Source organism: Silene latifolia, chromosome 9 (assembly GCF_048544455.1).
Source record: "Silene latifolia isolate original U9 population chromosome 9, ASM4854445v1, whole genome shotgun sequence".
Taxonomy (NCBI): domain Eukaryota; kingdom Viridiplantae; phylum Streptophyta; class Magnoliopsida; order Caryophyllales; family Caryophyllaceae; genus Silene; species Silene latifolia.
In genome coordinates this window covers 66,498,336-66,517,313 of record NC_133534.1, presented here as the reverse complement: position 1 = coordinate 66,517,313, position 18,978 = coordinate 66,498,336, and the positions used below count along the sequence as shown (strand labels likewise).

General features: G+C 42.2%; 1 non-coding gene across 1 annotated transcript; it reads left to right on the top strand.

Moving 5' to 3' along the window:
• The first annotated feature begins 18,076 nt into the window (after window positions 1–18,076).
• On the top strand, window positions 18,077–18,183 carry LOC141603677 (small nucleolar RNA R71). The gene has a single exon (XR_012525535.1). It is a non-coding gene; the product is annotated as a small nucleolar RNA R71 (small nucleolar RNA).
• Window positions 18,184–18,978: the final 795 nt, after the last annotated feature.

The following is an 18,978-nucleotide window of genomic DNA, read 5'->3' as shown; positions in this document are numbered from 1 at the left end:
CATCTGTTATTTATCGTCACCATCAGTATTTCATCGTTAATAACCTAATTAATTTGTCTTAGTTTGTTTAATCCGTTATTAATCCTTATTAATCTTGTAATTAATTCGTCCTAATTAGTTTTCGTCCATGTTTATCGCTTTCATGACCATTAATCACATGTAAATAACATATTAATCACTTTCATCCGAGTCAATTACTCATAATCAAGCATTAAAATCACCAACGAATGTTAACGACTTGCAATTCCGGCTTCACAGCCAGAACTGAGCCAAGGAACAGACGCAGCAACTGCTGCGCCTGTTCCTGGTTCATTTCTGTCCCTGAACTCCCGTTTTTGCTTTGACCCAGCCTATTAATTACGTATTTAATTAACTATTATCCGTATTATCACCTTAATTTCTGTCGTTAATTCATTTATTCTTTCTTTTCCAAATTATCCGTTTTAAAAGTATTTTCGACATAAATCAGTTAACCCAATGTAATTATTGTAATTTTCTTTATTGTGTTATTATTGTAATTTTCTTTATTGTATCACTTGTATGCCTTCACATGTAATTGAACTTAAATCCCGACTTTGACATTAATTGTATGATAAATTAATTGTTCACCGACTTAGTTAATTCTCACATGCTAGGATTAATCTAATGGATGTTGCATTGCATGCATATAATCGACAATATATCGAGTATAGATAATTTCCCTAATCATTAGTAGAGGCCGATATCGAGGCGGGCGGGATTAGGTGTTCGATCAAAAGAGCTTCCTAATACGTACCCTCACCCCCTACTCCAGATCTCTGTGAACATCCGTGTTCATTGGCATCCACGAGAGTCATTCTAGACATAGAATGCTAAGGGTGACGAGTGCTTAGTGTTCATGTCATTACTTTGTGTCTTGACATGGCACGAGGTATTCGAACGGTTTCCAATTTTCCACAATAAATTGGTGGCGACTCCACAAATGCAAACACTCGTTCTCCCCCAAGCGCCCATGTGGGCCCGTGTCCACAGTTTGGCGACTCCGCTGGGGATAATACACTTACGTGTAGCCAAAAGGGTGAAACTTGAACAAGGTTAGGGAATAGTTTGTACAAGACAATTGTCGGTTTTCATAACTCGGTCTTCCTAGATCGTTTATTCGGCCTTCCTAGGCCCAACCCAACCCATTCGACCAATCGTCCCGTCTAAACGGTCCTAATTCTTATTTGGGCCTAAGGATGGATAGCGATTGACGTCATCCATACCATGGTACTTACTCTTGTTTGTATCAAGGACTTTCACTACTTGAGGAAATGGACTAGGAATCGGCCTTACTCTTGTTTGGTACGAGCCTCTCCACAGACTTCGGGTTTGATTGTTCGGTATGGAAACCCACCCTTTAAACAAAAACCCATTTAAATGCACTCAGTATCCCGTTATAATGCTTGTATATTGTTTGTACCATACGTGATCACCATTTTCTAAACAAAGTCATGATGATTTTTGTAAATTCAAAATCCTTCTTTAAAATGTAAAATCTCGAAACTTGGGCCTAATATTAGCGCAAAACAAGTCGAAACTCTGTCCAATTGTCGAGTCAAAATTCGGGCCTCAAAACCCATTTCAAAACCTCACTTCAAGTCCACTCCTACAACTACACTAAAGTTGACTAGGACCAACATTTTTCAAACTTTGTCATTTTCTCCAAACTCACTTGACACAAGTGGCACACTCCCACTTCACGAGTCAAAACATTTCTTTTCGAGTAAGTGTGCTAGAATGGTCAATCGTGTTTTGATTCGTCGACGATCTCTTATTCAGTTTCCAAGATGCCTAAAACAAGTGACGTGAACTTCAACCAACTCCAGAAAGGTAATGATCAAATCCTAGCCGCGCTAGCTCATCTCCAAGTTACTCAAGACCAAGTGTATGATCGCCTTGACACCATTGAGGGCCGAATATATGTCGTGGAAATGAGGATGCCTCCTCGAGAAAGTGAGATCGCTGATGACTTTGTGAACAACTTCAGTGACGAAAACCCTCCCATAGGTACGACTGCGGCTGATAAACGACTCCAATACTTGGAGGAACAATTGATGTATCTCAAAGGGGATGATATTTATAGGGAGAATAATCGCAAGTATGAGGCTGTGAGTTCCAAGTTGCCAACCAACTTCAATATGACGGATATCCCGAAATTCAAGGGGCATGAAAACCCTTTGAACCATATCCGTGCTTTCAAGGATTACATGTCTATCAAAGGCATTAAACTCGAGATGTTCTTAAGGATCTTTCCTTCATCTCTTGACACCATCCCAAAACAATGGTTCTATTCGCTAGAACACAAGAAAATCGCTACCTGGGACGATGCCGCAATCGAGTTTGCTAAAAAATATGCGGATAATGTTGAAATCCAAGTTAACATGCGCACTTTAGAGGTTCTTACCCAAAATGACAAAGAAGGTTTCACCGATTTCCTAAGCCGGTGGAGGAAGACTAGTACTCAACTTGTTGAACGTCCGGATGAGGCTACCCTCATGGAGAAATTCGTGGACAACCTAAAGCCCATTTATGCGAATCATTTGAGGTATCAAAACATCAAGACTTTCAAAGATTTGACCGTACTAGGGACAAGGATCGAAGATGACATTCGTAAAGAGCTCTTGTCCAAAACGATAGGTCGTGGATATCAAGGCTCAACAAGTCGTTCTTACGGCACTACTAGCAAGACTGATGAAGTTAACCTCCTCGAGCCATCTAAGAAGAGTACCCCTCCAAGGAAATTCACAAATCTAGGGGACACATATTCCAACGCTCTGAAAAGGTTGATGAAACTGGGTAAACTTCAACCCATAGGCCCTACACCCGAACCAGAAAAAAAGTTCAAATTCTGGGATGAGAATTCGTACTGCGAATACAATAGAGGTAAGGGACATGATACAGAGAAATGCTACAAATTGAAAAATGTACTTCAAGATATGATTGAAGACGGTCGCCTACCAATACCACCTGGAGGTAAACCTAACAACACTCAGAATCCTCTTGGAATTCTAGTGATTACAAGTGAGGAATCTACCATAGATTGTTCACATCTCATTTCTCCAGTCGAAAATGAAGTTCATGCGATAGACAATGAAGGGAATTACTCCACCATTTCTCCAACCATCACTGATTTCATTGCATGGGCAAAAAGTGTGGATAGGCAAGTCGTGGAACTAGAGAATGCAGTGGCAACCTTACGTGATCCCAATGCAACACCTAAAGAACGCGCACCACTAGTTTTCTCTCAAAACACTACAATGTAAGAAGTAGTAGCCATGGTTGATGAACTAGTCGACCAAATTATCCAATTAGAAGCTGAAATCATGAAAATGAGGGAACTTGCTACTGTCAATGGAATATGGGCCGATGATGATGAAGACGAGTATCTTACGGAACACTACTTAGTCAAAGTCAGTGAGGAAATAGTCCAGAATTGTGAAGATCAAGATGTAGACCACATCACTCGTTCAGGGCGCCCATACCAAAACACTTCTCAAAATGGTCCCATACCAAACGGTCCAACCAATGTGGTCATACCAAATGATAATGAAGAAGGCTCTACCGACCATTTGCTAAAGCAACTACAGAAGACAAAGGTTGATCTTTCAGTCTGGCAACTAGTGGCAAGCTCATTCCCACATCGCCAAGCTTTACTGCAAGCTTTGGCCAAACTAAATATGGCACATAACTCCACACCCGACGACGTGGTCAACTTGGTCTTCCAAGAATCACCAAAGCTAAGTAATCCTATTACTTTCTCGGATGAGGATTTGCCATCCTTCGGTGCTAGTCATAACTTGGCTCTTTATATCACTGTCATTTGCTTAAAGAATAACGACTTTGGTAGATGATGGCTCCGCAGTCAATGTCATACCCTTGAAAACGGCATACAAATTAGGCATGAAAGAATCGGATTGGATCCCTACCAACCAAGGTGTTCGCGCATATGATGGTACACGACGAAAGGTGGTAGGACTCGTTGACCTAACCATAGCCATAGGGCCGATTGAACGAAAGGTCAACTTCTAAATAGTGGATATTGACGCATCCTTTAACATACTTCTGGGAAGACCCTGGATTCACGCTTCCAAAGCGGTAACATCCACGCTCCACCAGAAAATCAAAATCCCACTAAATGGTAAGGTGGTGACGATCACTTCGTCGCCAATCAAGGCAATAATCAAAAAGAAGTCAAGCAATCAAGTCCTTAAAGATCCAGTACATGACCTTGGGGGCTTCCATATCATAAATGTCATAGAGAGTAAATTGGCACCATTATACTTCAATCCCTACTCTAACTTAGTGGTCAACCATATACTCAAAACCCAGGGATACTTCCCGGGAATGCCCATGAATCCTATCCGAAGAAACACCTTTGCACCCTACAAAGAGGGAAATTCACAAAGAATACCCCTTGGACTAGGATACAAACCCACCAAAGAGGAAGTTCTCTAGATGCTCGCTCAATTTCAAAACCGTAAGAATATGGGAATCCAAATGCGACCCTATCTTCCTACCCTAAATGGGTACTTCATTAGGGAAGGAAGTCAAGAACTCTTTCATGGATTTCCCGAACCTTGTCACTATCTTGAAAGGAAGTTAGCCGGAATCGAGATCTTTCACGATTGCTACTTCATTCCTCCAGAAACGGTTCCTACCGTCAAGACCCGTCAAGCACCTTGCCTGGACGAACAAGCCGTGAGTCTACTATTTAGAGAAGATCGATTTATTAGAGCCGCGCAGGATGAGATCATTACCATGATACTTCAAGATGATCACTTCAACCCCACCGCGTTAATCACAGAAACCAACACCAATCAGCAAAAAGGATGGAGAAAATCGATCAAGTGGACAAACAATCAAGGAAGACTCTTCAAGCTCACTACTGGAGAAGGAGAGATGTTCAAAGGGGAACCAGAAGACGATGAATTCGAGTCAGAGTCGGAGTCTGATTCGGAGTCTAGAGAAGTTCCTAGAGAGTCTCCTCCTGTCGTCATTCCCACTCCCCTCGTTTCTCCTAGCTTAGTGTCAAATAGTAACAGCAGTAGTTCGGGAAATGTCCCAACCGCTGTCCCTTTACCGCCACTGACCATAGATCAGGTGGCTTCTTTGTTTTAACTTTTCTAAAATCTTAATATGAATAAATCAGGTTCTGCTTACTCTTCGTGTTATCTTGAATGCAATTCTGTTTACGATGATAATGAGAATAACCCAGACCCAGACTCAATTGAAATACCTCCCTACATAACCAAAGAGATACTACAAGAGGGGGAAGGGGGACTAGTGATAGAGAATACTGAACCCGTCAACGTAGGAACTGAACTAGAACCCCAAGAACTTAGGATAGGGACAACCCGAGCCCCACCGAAAGGGCCAGTTTCATAGACCTCCTACACGAGTTCAAAGACGTTTTTGCTTGGTCCTACAAAGATATGCCAGGGATCGACAGGGACATTGCAGAGCATAGAATCCTAATCAAAACAGGTTTCAAACCCGTAAAACAGAAGCTTCGTCGAATGAGGACAGAATGGGCCCTCAAGATCAAAGAAGAAGTCGATAAACAATTCAAAGCCGGGTTCATCAAAGTGTCCGAGTACTCAGACTGGGTTGCTAACATAGTACCCGTACCCAAAAAGGATGGGAGAATCCGTGTTTGTGTTGACTTTAGAGACTTAAACAAAGCAAGTCTTAAGGATGACTTTCCTCTACCACATATCGACATATTAGTGGATAATACGGCGGATCACGCATTACTATCCTTCATGGACGGATACGCACGATATAACCAGATCAAGATGACCTTAGAGGACATGCATAAGACCATCTTCGTCACTCAGAGGGGAACCTATTGCTACACGGTTATGCCGTTTGGGTTAATCAACGCCGGAGCTACATACCAACGCACCGCAACTACGCTCTTACATGACATGATGCATAAAGAAGTTGAGGTATACGTAGATAACATGATTGTCAAGTCCAAGGAAAGAGAAGGACACATTGCGAACCTTCGCAAATTCTTCTCGAGGCTACAGAAGTACAACATGAGGCTCAATCCTCAGAAATGCGCATTCGGAGTAACATCTGGCAAACTTCTGGGATACGTTGTTAGCCAACGAGGTATAGAAATAGACCCTTCCAAGATCAAAGCTCTAATCGAAATTCCACAACCTCAAACAGAGAAAGAAGTTAGGGGATTCCTAGGCAAAGTGCAATACATTAGTCGATTCATATCGAAACTCACCATGACTTGCGAACCCATATTCAAGAAGTTAAAGAAAACAGATCACACCATGTGGGATGATGACTGTCAGAAGGCTTTCGACCGAATCAAGGAAATACTAGCCAAACCACCAGTTCTCATGCCACCCTAACGAGATCAACCTCTTGGTTTATATCTCACGGTAACTGAAACGGCCATGGGCGCCATGCTAGCTCAAACCGTAGGAAAAGAAGAAAGAGCCATCTACTACCTTAGTAAGAAGTTCTTGGAGTACGAGTGAAAATACATGCCACTCGAGAAGATATGCCTCGCTCTTGTGTGGGCAACGAAGAAGCTACGCCATTACATGCTTAGCTACTCCGTCAAAATATTCTCCAAAATGGATCCTGTCAAATACCTCTTCGAGAAACCCGTTCTCAATGGACGTCTGGCAAGATGGACTTTGATGCTCTCAGAGTTCGATCTCAAGTATGTGCCTCTGAAAATCATAAAGGGGCGCGCCGTTGCCGAATTCTTCGCAGAAAATCCCATCAATGATACACAAACGATAGACATCTGGTCGTTTCTGGATGAGGATATACTCCAAACAGATGTAGACTCCTGGGACCTCTATTTTGATGGTGCATCGAACTTAAGAGGATTTGGAATAGGAGTGTTGCTCATTTCTCCTGAAGGCGAGCATACACCAATCTCAGTCAAACTCGACTTCGAGGTGACAAATAACGCTGCAGAATACGTAGCCTGTCTCATTGGATTGCAAGCGGCAGTAAGTTTAGGCATCAAGAATCTTCGAGTATATGGGGATTCCTCTTTGATCATCAACCAAATTACGGTATCTTGGAAAATCCGAAGCGAAAGCTTGGCACCTTATCAAGCCAGAATAGACCAAGTAGCCCAATTCTTCGATTAAGTAACCTACTTACATCTACCTCGAGAAGAAAATCAATTTGCGGATGCTCTTGCAAAACTCGCATCTTTGCTTAATATGCCGGATAGCATGGTAGAAATACCTTTATGCATCGAACGACGATCAGAGCCAGCTTATGTGCACCAAATCACCGATGAAGAGGAAATTACGGAGGAGCCTTGGTTCCAAGCAATCTTAGACTTCAAACTCAATGGCACCTATCCACCAGAAATGGACAAAAGGGGGACAACGCGCTATCCGCTTGCTAGCTTCCCAATACGTTCTCATGCAAGGAGAGCTATACAAAAGAACACCTCTTGGTGTAATCCTACGTTGCCTTGATCATTCACAGGCACGAAAAGTGATGGAAGAAGTCCATGATGGAGAATGTGGCCCTCACATGAGTGGACCCATGATGGCAAAGAAAATCACACGCTTAGGGTATTATTGGACCACGATGGAATCTGATTGCATCAAATATGTAAGACATTGCCATAATTGCCAAATCTTTGGGAATGTACAACATGTTCCTCCTTCATTGCTTTACACTATGACATCCCCATGGCCATTTTCTGCTTGGGGAATTGACATCATCGGCAAGATCACTCCAGCCGAAACAGAAGGTAATTGTTTCATCCTAGTAGCAATCGATTATTTCACCAAATGGGTAGAAGCGGCTTCCTACACCAGTCTTACGACCAAGAACGTGGCAAAGTTCATACAAACCAATATCATCTGTCGATATGGTTGCCCACATGAGATCATCAATGATAATGGGTCATATTTCCAAGCTGAGACTGAACAATTGCTAGCCAAGTACAAAATCAAACATCACCACTCCTCGCCATATAGACCACAAACCAATGGCGCGGTAGAGGCAGCAAACAAAAAACGTTGTCACGATTCTCAAGAAAATGATTGACAATTATAGAGATTGGCCAAGCAAGATACCCTTTGCTTTATGAGGATATCGTACGTCCGTTAGGATGCCCACTGGGGCTACTCCTTTCTATCTGACCTACGGCATGGAAGCCGTACAACCAGTCGAGCTAGAAATACCATCCTTGCGTATTTTACTCGAAAGTCAAATACCCGAAGCCGAGTGGAAGAGGGATAGATATGAAGAACTCATCCTCCTGGATGAATGAAGGTTACGTGCATTACATAATGTGCAAACATACTAGGCGCGTATCAAACGAGCCTTCAACAAAAGGGTTAATCCAAGGAACATTAAGGAAGGAGACTTGGTCCTCAAATCAATTAGAGCTCTCTTACCTGTCGATCCACGAGGAAAATTCAAACCCAATTGGGTCGGGCCATTCCTAGTCAAGTCCATACTTCCAGGGGTGCGGTTAGAATCACAGACCTAGACGGGAACGAATTTGCCAACCCAACAAACCTTGACCAATTAAAACGTTGCTAAGCCTAGAATAGGAGCAAAAACGCGCCTCGCGTAACCTCACGTCTCGCTCTTGTGGCACGAAATAAACGGCCCCTGGCCAAGCTGAATCAAGTTAATGTCATTTTGCTCTTGCATTTTGACAATTTGTCATTCTCATATCATCAAATAAACTAAATTGCATTTTCGGAGTAAGTAAAGCACATGCTTATTTTCTAAAGTTCATTACAAGCTCTTGCTTAGAACAATTATTCTTTTACATTTACTCGAACTACGCGCAAGGGTTTGATTTCATTTTCTAAATGAATACGTAGGCAATCCCTCACGAGACACAACCCATTTAATCATTTTAAATATAAATGGAAGGACATTTGCGAATGCATTTGAAATTTGACAAGAATAATGAAAAGAAAATCACAACGGTTTCATAACCAACCAACCTCTTTTATTTCATTTCTAATTATAGTACGTTACATAATAAAATCATAATAAAAATAAGTAGGCTAGGATTCTAAAAACCCCACCTTCTTATTACAATAATAATAATAATAATAAATAAATAATAATAAAGACTTAGTTTACTCTTCCATTTTCACTTTCCCTTTGTCATTTCTATCATACTTCTTGTCACGACCTCGAGCCGGACGCTCTTGCGCCACTTCCGACCTAATCACCAATGGTCTCTCTCGTGGTATTGATTTGCCATTCTTGTCAACCACCATCTCGACGGCAGGAGAAGTCTCCAGTTTCTTCGAAGGATGAACAACTCGAAACCCAGCTTCTTCCTCTCCCTCAGTCAGATGCTTCTCCTTCTCCTTTTCCACCTCACGAACCTTGTAGTCGACAGGTTCACGCTTCCTCACTCTCTCGCGCTTCTCCGGAGTAGCAAGTTTCCTCCACCGCAGATAGGAATCTGACACCCATAGAGCACTGACAGAAGAATTCAAGAACCAAATGTTCCTCTGAGCCCATTTGATGGCCCATTCTCTTCGACTCTCAGTAGTAAGCGCCACGGCAGTCTGCCGGGCAGTGTCAAGCTTCGGGATCATCTGCTTCAATCCAACCTGCCTCATCAACCTCTCCGGAAAAATGCATATCATAAACTCCAAGCCGGGAATGCGAACAGATCGGGTAGGATCCAGGGAAGATGCTCCAGTGACAGATTTGAGATGCCACCATGGTACGATCCATCTGATTAAGGGGCCATCTTCACTCTTCAATTTGTTTTCCCAGTAATTGCAAACTCGAGTGAAGTCCACCATGTAAAGCCTGGTCCTCATTGCAATTGAGCGAGCATGATAAGCAGGAACATTATCTGGGGGCTCGATCAATCGAAGACGCTCCATAAGCCAAACCTACCAAAAGCGGGTATTATTAAAAAAAAGAAAAAAAAAAGAAAAAGAACGAAAAAAGAAAAAGAATTTTCTTACCTGCAATATAATGGGACTTCCCAAATAAGGTAGGTCGCGATTGGCTTTCCTGTTATCTAAGCCCAATAGGATCTCTCCTAAACACAGACAAGCTGGGCTCCTGCGCAGCTCCATTTGCTCAATCACGCTCAACAGACGAGGGTCGCTTCTCATATCCTCATCAACATGCCCTTAAAGGACATAAACATGTAATAGGCAAAACCCGAATGCCCTTCGCCTAGCAACATAAGAGACAGTGGGATCAGCCCTATTGATGAAGCGATCGATGAAATCCAACATTCGCACTCCTTTAGAAGTCACAAGACGGTCAACATCAACTCTGGCCAATCCAAGCAAGTCTCTAAACTTGTTCTTATATCCTTGAGAAGTAGAGGGAATAGCAGGCAAATGTTCCGGATCCCAACCACCAATCGCAGCAATCTCCTCGGGAAATGGGCAAATGTTGCCTCCAGGAAAGGCAAATACGTGATAATTAGGGTCCCAATAGTCAAGACAAGCATCTAGAAACGGTTTGACTACCTTGATCAACTTCAAGCTCAAAAGCGATCCAAAATTATAAGCACCCATGTCGTGTTTCTCCACATTAGAGAACTCGTTTGTCCATTCTCTTAGACGAATTTTAAGGGTATTCATGATGTATGCTATTTTGGGAGCTTTGTGTAATAAGACGAAGAAAGACGAAAGAATTGTGTGAATAAAAACTCCCTTGACGTCTCTATTTATACTAAAAGTTGTTTCCTAAAATCCGTCAGAACGGACGCACTGAGGAACAGGCGCAACAGGTGATGCGCCTCTTTGAAGGGACGCAGCTCTTTCTGCGCCTCTTACTCAGCCTTCTTTCTGTGATTTTCCGCGTTGGATCTTTCCTAAATTCCACAACGAATAATTTCCTATTTATACGGGTTATTATTTTGGTAAATGCGTCAGGTTACCATATTTCGTGTTCCCTAATTTCGCGGACACGCATTTCGAGACGATATCGACATTTTCGTCATTTTTAGCACACTTACACATTTCTCTTTAATTTTCTTTTTTGAGGAATCATTTCACCAATTTAATTTAATCATTTTTCAAATCTATACTTTTTGTATTTAATTTAATTATATCATTTTTCAAACTTCTACATTTCTTTTTACTTTTTCTTTTTGGGGAATCATTTCACTCTCCATTTCAAACTTATACTCCTATGTTTTTATTTTTTCTTTTTTTTGGGGGTAACCCTCCCTACCGTCCAGTCATTTCCGACCAAATTTTTGTATTTTCATTTCCGGTCATATTTTTTTGCATTTTTGAGTCATCGTTTTGCGCTAATTTAGGCCATATGTACAAATATATGTTCTACGCGATTTCTGTGTAAATTTCGGCAGCATGACGGCGTAAACCGTCATCTACAAAACCTGTTCAAAGCTAACCTGCAGGTACAAACAAAGCAACCTAGCATCAAAGGCACATAGGCCATCATATATACAACCAAAAAAGGGATATGTACACCAAACTGGGGGCTCGAGCCCCAAAACAAGATCCAAATGTCCAAAGGCGGGTCCTAAGATGTATAAATGTACAAAAGTACAACCAAAAAAACAAGAAGCAACACGGAAGTTACTGCTGGTCGCCGTCTAGCTCGGCAACTCTCGCCTCGAGAGCAGCAACCTCGGCGTCGCGGACCTCGAGCTCCCTCAGTAGGCGAGCTGTCTCCTCTCAGGACTGGGCAAGCTCTCGCTCCAGCTCACGCTCCCTCTGCAAACAACGAAAACTGGCTCATGTCAATCATTTCAAACATAAAGGAAGATTAGAAAATTCGAAAATGAAGTAAACCGAAGGTTCATACCTGACGTCCTCGGCCACCAGCAAGTGCCTCGACGGCAATAGCCCGCAGCCGGTTGGCTACCCTCCACAAAGCTACGAACCGGGATGGCGCAACCTGCGTTTCAAAAGGAAAATTCTCAAACGATTGGACAAACTCGAGCAAATGTGTTCTTACACAAAACTACACGAGTTAGAAGACTCACCCTCCGAATCAGATGCTGCCACTCGTCCAAGCCAGTGATACCCGTCGTGAGGTGTCAAAAATAAATTTATAATCTCCAACTACAACTATAGCTAGCGGCAGTCGGGTCGAACCACAGAGAGGCAGACGTAATTTCTAGTTGTTTAATTTCGGTCTAAGGTAACAGAAATGAGGGGGGGTTTTGAGTTGATTTAATCTATAGCTAAGGGCAATAGAAGACAATAAACTAAAAAGACGGATAAAAACAGATATTAAAAGGGTGCAAGGATGGTCGGTTCACTATAGTTTCGGCGGCAGCAAATTAGGTAGGTCTAAATCAATCTCGTGAGACGAAAAAATAAGAGGTCCTCTCGGTCCACTCTCACAAGCAGCATCTTTCGATCTTGCTACAGGTCCCTAATATCACTAATACTGACTTTCGTCCTGAAAAGTGACTAAAAATCTAAACGATACCTATCTTTCGATCTCAGCAAAGTTTAGTCATTTTAATTGGTAGTCTAATAACCTTCCCTATCTTTCGATCTAATGGGTCAGTTCTATACCAAGCATTCAACTAGTCGCATGCATTCGATACGTCAAATATAACAATTAAAACAATTAAAACGAGATAAAACTCACGAGGTCAGTCGATCGACCGGGTAGGGTGGTCGATCGACCAACACGCGATTAGGGCTCCCTAATTCTAATGCCGCCTACACTATAATTCCCCTACATCCTAGCACAATTAAATTAGCTACTCATGATACTGATAAAAACAACAATAACCATAACGAAATAAACTATTGAATTCATGCTTGAAGTAATCAAATAACAAATAGCGATAAACGATAATTGGCTTTAGATACTAACTAGCAATTCTATATCTATGAACAATAAAAAGGCAATGGAACTGAAATAAGAACAGAGGAAATACCGAAATTGCAGAGAAAAGGATCCAAAAACCGATTGCAAAAGAGTAACTTTATTGACGGAAAATAATCTAACTAATGAATGTTTAATTGTGTTAAGAACTGTATGCTAAAAACTAGATACCAAAACTGAATAACCTAGCTTACGTTATATAGAATACAACGTAGTTCTTATTCTAAAACCTAATGTACTATGGGCTTGCTATTTCTCGATCTTTTAATTCTCGTCTGAGTAGCGGTGTGGTCGATCGACTGAGGTGACCGGTCGATCGACTGAGCTGCAGTATACAGTAGCTTCTGCTTGTCGTGGGTTGGTCGATCGACTAAGGGGGCCTGTCGATCGACTGGTTTAGCTGATAATCCGTTTTTAACTTCTCGTGGATTTGTCTTTCGGGCCTCGAAATGCGCACCAAGCTCGTTCCTTGAGTGAATACTTCACGTCAACTGCAATGCAAGATACTCGGGGATTTATTTGGCTCAAAATCTACTCATTTCCGCATAAATCTGCAATATTACATAAAAATACGAAAGTAGACGAAATGGAGCAAATAGTAGCCTTAAACTACATAAATGAGCTCTGAAATGCGTGTAAAACAGAATGTAAAACATCATATAAAAGAGACGCATCAAACTTCCCCAAACCAAACCCTTGCTTGTCCCCAAGCAAGAACTAGACTCGATCTAATGACCTATTGGAACGAGTTCAATCTCAGAGCGAATTGCAACAAGTAAAGCCTAAACCAATTTAATGCTACAATTCAACAATCAATTAGCAATATGAATCATGCAAACGAATTATGAAGTCGTTAAAAACTGCTGAACCGTCGACTATAGAGACTTATCAAATTGGACTCTCGCGGGTCGCTCATATCACACATAAGCACAGGTGACTATATAAGAGGATAGAAAGAATTCATTTTGTAAAGACTCTCACCTAACTACGACCTATAAGAACATGCCTGCAATATAATATGAAAGTAATCTCTACAACCGTACATATGCATTCCAACCGAACAGATGACCATGACACATGCCGAGGTAATATGGATATGTGAGGTAATGGGTAAGAAGAGGCAAAACATTTTATGGAAATGAGGAGGTACAGGTGATCAAGCTAGTACCTAACAAAGCCAAATGACAACATCCTTCTTCTTGCTCAAAATTCAAACGACACGGTGCTATAGCAAGCACAAATCTTACAATCTCCGGTATAAAAGCAATCAACCAACTCCCCATAAGATACTAATGCAACATGGGAGCAAAAATCGCCATAAAATAAAGACCTGAATTATGCGAATTGATTTCTTTTCGGACCCCAGTCGATCGACCAAGTAGAGCAGTCGATCGACTGCAATGAACAGTACAGCATTCGTTTTTTCTTTCTTTTTCGAATCATTTTTTTTCCTTTTTTTTCTTTTTCTTTTCTATTTCTTTCTTTCCTTCTTTTCATTTTTCCAACAACATCTCGATCGAGCAAATACCACCAAAAACGAAGTGACAATCCCAAAAAACGTAAACTACTAGCTTGACAAGGGCAGGCTAAATGTAGGATGTAGTTAACGGGACAAAAAGGCTAGTTTTGGCAGTGTGGAGCTTATCGGTAAAAATGAATAAAGGAAAACCTCTACCACATGTGCCAACAAACCACAAACCGAATGCATACAGGTATTAAGCAGATTAAGTTCATATTTATGCACATTTATGTAACATGCCTCATAAGGAGTACTACTCACATTTCTAATAAACCGGTCACAGATGACACTAGTTATAAGCTCTAAATCTCAGAAATATGATGTAGCTTTCCAAAAATCTAAGTCAAGTCTCAAGTCCAGCAAGAATATAAGAAAAACTCGTAGATATGCACTTATACGATTCTACTAATAACATGTCAATTAGCAAGGCTTAGGCAATAAAACAGATGCAAATGCAATGTCATCATTGAAATACTACCGTTCCGACTCAACCTATATGCTAAAATAAACGTGCAATTTTTTTTGAAATTTTTGAAATTTTTTCAATTTTTTTTGGATTTTTGTATATATGAGAAATGAAATAAACAAATGCAAAACTGAAATGTAAACGTGAATGCAAGCAAATGATATGCGACGCAAAACCCTTCCCCAAACCAAATCGCACAATGTCCCCATTGTAAAAAATCATGTAATGAAATAAACGAGAAACGGGAATTTGCGAGAAAATAAATAAATAAATATGACGAGAAGTGGAAATCGGGAACTCACAAGACTTTAAGCGCAGCAAAAGGAAACTTCCCCAAACCAGCGTGAGCTAGGAGGTTTCATTAGCCAGCAGTGCTACCAATAAGTACCTGAAAGACAAACAAATACCACGCATAAAACCGAGAAATCAATAATGAATCGGTATCATGTGCATAATTGACAAAAATAGAAGAAATAAATAATATGACGGAAGATAAAGTGGAGTAGAAAACTCCCGCAATTCCGCAAATCGACCAAACACAGCAGGGGAGAGGTCGTGAACAAGTACAGCAGTGCAGGGCGGTCGATCGACCACATCACTCAGTCGATCGACCAAGGTGAAAGGAACAAGAGCTAGCTCAAAAATCGCAGACCGATCGATCGACCATACGGACTACCGATCGACCGAAAATACTGCTGTAACTTCTGATTTCTTCGTATTTGCTCAATAACTTGATCTCCTGAGGTCTAAAAACCTGCAAATGCACAATAATACGTGCCCAAAATTGCGCAAAACCCAAAGCAACCATCTAAAGAGTTTAAAATCCTAAGCAAGCGTAAACGGCGAAGTTTCGCGCACACAAAACAATAAATAGAAAGGTTCAACGAAAGCAAATAAAATGTATAGTTTGTGAAAAAGTCTCAATCAACTAATAGTTGATCAAGAACGGCCATAGGATGGCCCACTTGGTCGGCTTCTGGCTACAAGAGGTAGCCTCAACGGTGCTCGTCTTCTCAGCTGCACCCTTCACAACTTCAGCATCCACAGAACTCAACGAGTCAACAGCTTCTATATCTCCCCAGTCAATGATCTCCTCTGGCTCATCAAAGTCCAAATCGAACTCTCTCACTTTGACCGGCTCGTCATCAACTTCCTCATCAGTGCCATAGCTAAGGCAACCAAGACCGCCTCGTGAAATGATTGGCTCCTTCACAGCTGGAGCAACATGCGGCTCTTCCTTCCCCAAACCAGCTCCTGCAATATCTAAAACAGAAGAATCTTCCTCCACTTTGCTCCCAATCTGGGGCGGAGGTGTCACAACAGGATTAGGAATAGAGACAGGCATATCAGGAAGTATAAAATAAGATTTCTTTTCAGAAACCGTATTGCAAGTGACAGGCCACATGGGGTCTTTCTTCCTAGCTGTATGGGCAAAGACAATGGAATTCTTGCCTACCTTAAAGGTCAAAGTACCCGAACCAACATCAATAACTGCACCAGCAGTGTGCAGGAATGGTCTACCTAGTATGATAGGAATGTGGGCATCCTCAGGCATATCAAGTACAACGAAGTCTACAGGGAAGAAGAACTTTCCTATTTGCACGGGGATGTCCTCTAAGACTCCTATTGGCTGGACCGCAGAGCGATCAGCCATCTGTACTGTCATATTTGTGACTGCAAACCTATTCAACTTCAGCTTCCTAGCAAGACTCAAGGGCATAACGCTAATACTGGCTCCTAGGTCACATAAGGCTTTCTCAATAGGAAAGGTGCCAATATTACATGGGACTGAAAAGCTTCCCAGGTCTTCTAGCTTAAGGGGTGCAGTATGAGATAGATAAGAGCATGTCTCCTCAGTTAATGCGACAGTATGCACAGTTTCAAGTGACTTCTTTTTAGACAGTAGTTGCTTCATAAACTTCATATAAGCAGGCACTTGATTGACTAATTCTAGGAAAGGTACTTGTACGTTTAGACTACGAACAACATTTTCAAACTTATTAAAAGATACCTGTTCCTTCGTCGGCACCAATATCTCCGGATAGGGGGCTGTAAGAAGTAACTTAGCCCTCTCCTCTAAGTCTCTCATGCCGGCGTTGGTGGACTTAGGCTGAAAGTCCACTACCTTCTCTTTGTTGTAGCTTGACCCTTCTTCAGACCGTCTCAAATGTGAACCATTAATTGACATAGAGTCGTACTTCGGAACCGAATGCACCCATCGGCGATCGGGTCGGCCTCAATATTTTCGGGCGATCGTGACCGAAACAAATGATCCCTCAAGTTATCGGGTATTGGAGGACGAAAAGGTTCACTATCAGCAGCAATCTCAGTCGGTCGACCGGTTAGGTCAGTCGATCGACTGACTTGAACAGGACCAGAAGCTACTGTTTGTTGCACCTCAGTCGATCGACCGGGTATGTCAGTCGATTGACTGACATACCTGCTGATCGTTTTTTTCTTTCCACTTTTCGTTCCAGTCTTCTTTTAACTCGGTTCCGCCTCATCTTTTGCAGCATCGTCCTCGACCATGACGGGCCCCTCAAGGGTAGACCCACTCCTCAAAGTGATGGCATTAAGGGTCTCTTTTTGGTCCGTCTGAGTCGGTAAGTGTCCCGGAGCTCGAGTGGTATTCTTGATAGCCAATTGAGCAATTTGGCTCTCTAGCCGTTTCATTCCGGCCTCTCTAGCTTGGGACTCCTTTTGCAACATATTTTTCAATTCAGCAAAGTCGGAATTTTGGGTTTGTTGCTGCTGTGGCACATAGGGAGGTTTTTGAAACTGTTGTTGCTTATGAGGAGGCACATAAGTCTGTTGCTGCTGCTGCTGTGGAGGTTGAGTCGGATTCAGGACATTCTGGCTACTCCACCTCAAGTTGGGATGGACATTCGGCTCATAGTACGTGTTTGTCTGCCTGTAATGTTGAAAGGCAGCACAAGACTCAAAGGGACTAGGACAATTTTCTGAAACATGTCCCTCAGCTCCACATCTTCTACAGACGAAAGGACCGTCTGAAACAGCATTCACATGATACATCCCTCCTTTTGAAGCTCCTCTCAACTCGTATTTGTCAAACCTCGTTGTGAGAGCCTCTAATGCGGCTACGAAAGGGGATTCAAGACTCCTCCTCGATTGCCTCTGGAATTCCCATATTCTCAAGCAAATCGGCCATTGGGCTGCAGATCCAAGATAGCCCTCGATCGTCATACAGACCCGTTATAGAACGATTGCAAAGACTCCATTTTTCGAACCCATGGTGCGGAATGGTTCGCACCAGCTTCTTGAAACGAACCCATGCTTCATGAAAGTTCTCATCAGGTCCCTGTTTAAAGCTCGTGATCTGAGCTCTAATGGCATTCGTCTTCGAGGCAGAGAAGTATTTATTGTAGAATGCCAAGGCCAAAGAATTCCAGTCGGTGATCCCATGGGCGGCTCGATCCAGATCTCTGTACCACTCCCTTGCAGCATCGCGGAGTGAGAATATAAACATGGTCTCCTTTATCTGGTCCTGGGTCACACCGGTCGGTGGGGGTATAGAGCAGCAATAATCGATAAATATCTTCATATGCTTGGCTGCATCTTCATTTGCGGACTTCCGAATCGTTCCTCTCAACCAAGTTGATATAAGAAGGCTTCGGTTCGAATTTCCTATCAGCTCCCGGTAATTCGAACCCCTTGTATAGATTTGCAGCTGTCGGCTCAGAGTGACTTGCTATGGTTGCTTCTTCAGCCATGACTGGAATTTCCGGAGATGTGACTGTCTCAGCTGAAGAAGTAGAAGTAGGAGATGTAGGTGGATCCTCCTCAAATAGAGCGTTCTCGTAGTAACTTGACAGAGTACTCAGCTCTTCCTCTGTCGGCAATACCCTTGATGATCGTCTCAACTCACGCAAGGATTTCTCAATCTCAGGATTGAACGGTACTAGTTCACCACCCTGTGACCTGCGCATAAGAAGAAACTACAAAAAGAATATAAGAAAAGTTTAAGGACCGGATGTCCCTTAAACTAAGAAAGACTAAAAATAAGACAACTAAAAATTAGAACAATTGCCTCCCCGGTAACGGCGCCAAAATTTGATACCCGTCGTGAGGTGTCAAAAATAAATTTATAATCTCCAACTACAACTATAGCTAGCGGCAGTCGGGTCGA